Raw genomic sequence first — 4,460 nt, 5'->3', positions numbered from 1 at the left:
AAACACCTTCTGTCAGGAGATCAGCAGTGCATGGGCCCTTCTCTGCTGGCAGTGTCTGAGGTCAGTGGCTCAAACTGTCTGAGCCTCAGTTTCCTCTGCTACAATAACAGTTATCTACAGAGATGTGGGAGAATCAAACATGGCTTAATAAATGTAAGATATTATATTTATCATATGAAAATGTACTACTTCCTACTATTTTCAACCCTCCAGGAATTACTGTGATCTTATGTAACGGCGCTGAGCTGCTTCCCAAGTTCTAGTCCCAATATATCCATCAAATGTCAGTGAGACTCAGGTTAAATCACTTGCACTTGGTCACTTCACTCAGTTGGTTAGTCAGTCATTCAACAAACACTTAACTGAGCACCTGCTGTGTGTAGCCTATCACAGCCTATAAGGCTCTACACTCTTTAATCACTACCTACCCCTCTGCCCTGCGCTCCCACCATTGGCCTCCCAACACTGGCCTTCTTCAGGTTCCCCAAACATGTGAAGCTTCTTCCCGTTTCAGGGCCTTTGCTCTTGCCCTCACCTCCGCCTGGAATGTTCTTCCTGCTGTATGTCATGACTGATTTTTCTATCTTTCCAGCATCAGCTTGAATGTCTCTTCTCAGAAAAGTCCTGAGCATCCTAGGGCATCCAAGGCCTCTGCTCATGACCCCACTTTGCTGTGTTCATAGCATTTACTGCTATTCGATACAGTCAAACTTCTTTTCTTGTTTATTACCTGTGTCCCTCACTAGAGTGTAAACTCCCTGAGAGAGGCACCTAGTTTATCTAGTTTGTTACTGTCTCCAGCTCTAAAACTGCACCTGTCACGTAGCAGATGTTCCATAAATCCTGTCGGGTGCAGAATAAATGACTGAAAGGACGAGCTGGCCTGTGCTAAGGACAGAACAGTGAGCGAGGCACGTGTAACCTCCTATAGCCCTCACCTCTCCTGCCTGGCTTCTCATTCCCTCAAAAGGGAATTATTCTTGCCCTGTCTTACCTGAGACTTCTTTGTAGTTATGAAGCCAACTGTCTTTTAAACATCCCAGGTCTCTCCTCCGCCAGAGTGCTGAGTAATTATCCTTCAGAATCCACACGGCTCCAAGTTTTGATTAACTGCTCCCCTGGCTTTTAGAGCCCCAGGCCAGATGATCAGGGTGCGCTCTGCCATGGCGTTTGCCAGCCCGGTGATTGGCTGAGCTAGGCTTTGCCCCCCTCTCACTGTGCAGCTATTTCCTTGAGTATTTTGATTTGGGCAAGAAGTATGACATTATTGATTTGCTTCGTTCTGCTCCCTGACTGCCTCATCTGCAAGAGCAGGAATCTTTATGGCTGCAATAATTTCCTGTAGTGCAGAGAACTCTTGTATTTTCGCTTGGCTCTTTGCAGTTCTGTAAATTTTTTATGGACTCTGAGGTTAAGTTTCGTCCCTTGCTCCCAGCCTGAGTAGGACGCCTGTTTGTCCTCTAAGAAAGAGCCTGGCTGGCCCTTTTGTGCCCAGTCATGCCCACCCCATTCTTACCTGTAGAGAGGGAGGGAGAGAGAAAAAAAATAGGATAAAATTCTAGAGCTCTTTGAGTTCCATACATCTTTTTACTGGAAAAGGGGGAAAAAGGCAGTTCAGAATGGTTTAGTGACTTACCTAAAATAACAGAGCCAGACGGTGGTAAATGCTCCTTTGCTTCTGAGGTGGTCACTGATGCTTTTACCAATGTTATGGTTCTTTTCTTCCTGGGTGCAAAATAGGGGAGTTCCCTTCTCTGCCCCCATAAGGACATTTGACTTAACAGTGGCCAATGAAATGTGACTGGAAGTGAGTGGTCCCACTTTCAGGTGTGCGCCTTTAACAAGTAGTGACTGATTTTATCATGTTCTCCCCACCTCCAGATGGCGGAGATCCCATCTACCTGCACCCCTAAACAAGAGCAGTGACCCAAGAATGACATGTAGTGTAAGCAAGAAATAAATCTTCGTCATTTTAAGCACTAAGATTTGGGGCTGTTTGTTACTACACGTAACCTAGCTCATCCTAACTGATACCACCTTCAATTTCAAACCCTCCCAGGTAAGGTCATTTGAAAATCTTTAAGAGAATTTTCTCTGGATAATTTGGGCGATTTGGACACGAAGAGAATCTGAAAATGCAGTTGTTTTAACACCACGAATTTCCAACATACAGTTTTGTTTAGATCAAGAGTTCACAAAGCTGTGAAATAAGGAAAGGTTCAATTCATTAAGAAAATATTCAAGTCCCTTCACAACTTGACCCTAAGTTTCCTTTGCAGCCTCAGCTCTCCAAATCCTGCCTGGGACACTATGCCTTAACTTCACTAACCTCTTTCTCTGCAGGTATATGTCATTTCTTCATATGCACAGTCTTCCATTCAACAAATATCTATTGAGTTCTGGTATGTTCAAAACACGTTACGGACTAAAGTGTACCCACCTACTTCTCATTCTTTGAATGTTTTCTCCACCATTCACCAGATTTCTTTTTGACATGGTAAATTTTATTCATGTTTCAAAATCCAGATCAAAATACTTTCTACTAAGAAGGCTCATCTGACACCCCTTTCTTTTCAGCCTGCTCTTTTCTTGTGTGTTTATGACATTTTGTATGAATTTCTTTTACCTAAGAAGTATATGGGACTCTAATTACTGGTTCACATTTTTATCTCCCTCCCTAGAGTGTGAACACTTTCTTTTTAAAAGAGTATCTTTCTTTTTTAAAAAAAAATAAATAAATTCTATTGATTTCAGAGAAAGGAAGGCAGAGGGAGAGAGAGAAACATCAATGATGAGAGAGTCATTGATCGGCCACCCCCTGCATGCCCCCCACTAGAGATCGAGCTGGCAACTCGGGCATGTGCCTGCCCCGACTGGAAATCAAACTGTGATCTCCTGGATCAAAGGTTGACGCTCAACCACTGAGCCACGCCAGCTGGGTGAGTGTGAGCACTTGCGGGGCAGGAACCACACCTCAGCTGTGTCTGAAGCACTCAGGCCTGGCTCACGGGCTGAACCCAATAAACACCCGATGAATGAACGCTGAGTGGCATGGTTTACCTTGCTACTCTTTCTAGTTCCACCTCCAACGTCCCCGCATCTCAGCTCTCCAGGGGGGAAAAGGGCCACAGCAGAGTCCCAGAAAGCTGGCCGAGCTGGCAGTTTGGGGCGGGAGGGGGCTGTTTCATCTATAAACATGCGTGCGTGGACTGGCGGAGATGGGGGGCTGTTTACCCCTCTGTGCCTTCCTGGCCTGGGAGAAGCAGACACCCCATGGATGTGCGTATATATCCCTGTGATAGACAGCCACCAAGAGTGACCCGCTGGGGGAGCAAGCGTCAGTTAGTGAGCAGGAGTCACCCTCTTGGAGGCCCTGGACGCACTTAGGCCCGTGGGATGCCCCAATTTGCTGCTTGTATTTCAGACATAAAAAATTATCCGCTCCCCTCCGAGTCCAGAGCTCGGACGCGGAGCCTGAGCATGGCTGGGGCCCGCGCCCGGCCGTCCTTCCCGAGCCGCCGTCCCACCATCGATCGGGGGCAAGGCGAGCGGCTGACCGCGCTCCCCGCGCCGGCCCGCACGGGCGAGCTTTCCGTGGTGGTTTCCTGCACCACCTCGGACAGAATCCATATTTTCCACTTTAAACATTTATAGCACATGGGGATGGGGAGGCATTCTCTCTTCAACAGGCCCTCGGGTTTCATTTCACAGTGAAGGTCAGGGCCCTGGGTGTTCTGCAGAGAAGCCTCTCTCCTGATTCCCAGCCTGTTGCAGGGAGGGAATCCCTTACCCAGCTTTATCCCGCACGCTCCCCACCTTCCTCACCACCTGGAAACGACAGCGGACAATTTGGTGTCTCATCTTTTAGATCTTTCTTCCAACAAAGGAGTAGAGCCCGCCTCGCGAACGAGACTGGGTGACGCACCCCCTTTGTCTGGTTACCCTCTTGCGTGTGTTTGTGAATGTGCTTCAGCACACAGCGTGTATTTTTTTTTTTTAAATATATCTTTATTGATTTCAGAGAGAGGAAGGGAGAGGAAGAGAGAGAGAGATAGAAACATCAATGATGAGAGAGTCACTGATCGAGCCCACAACCCAGGCATGTGCCCTGACCGGGAATCGAACCCCGATCGCCTGGATCCTAGATCGACGCTCAACCGCTGAGCCACGCCCGGCCGGGCACAACACAGTGTGTATTTTTAAGTGTCACCGGACACTCAGCTTGTTTCCACTCGCGTATTATTTTTCAGAAAAGGATTGAAGGCCGTGTGCCTCGGCCCCTGCAGCCGACCGCCCTTCTCTTGCTCTCTCTTCCATGCACATCTCTGCAGGCGGGATTGCTGTTTCAAAGCATGCGGGCCTTCTAGAGACTTCTGATGCACATGGCCAAAAAGAAAAAAGAAAGAGCCAGTTTGCTTTTACCAGCAGCCCATGACAATGCCCATCTCCTTACAACCTCG

The sequence above is a fragment of the Miniopterus natalensis genome, chromosome 3 (genome assembly GCF_054644295.1).
Source record: "Miniopterus natalensis isolate mMinNat1 chromosome 3, mMinNat1.hap1, whole genome shotgun sequence".
In the NCBI taxonomy this organism is placed as follows: domain Eukaryota; kingdom Metazoa; phylum Chordata; class Mammalia; order Chiroptera; family Miniopteridae; genus Miniopterus; species Miniopterus natalensis.
This window is presented reverse-complemented; position numbering follows the sequence as displayed.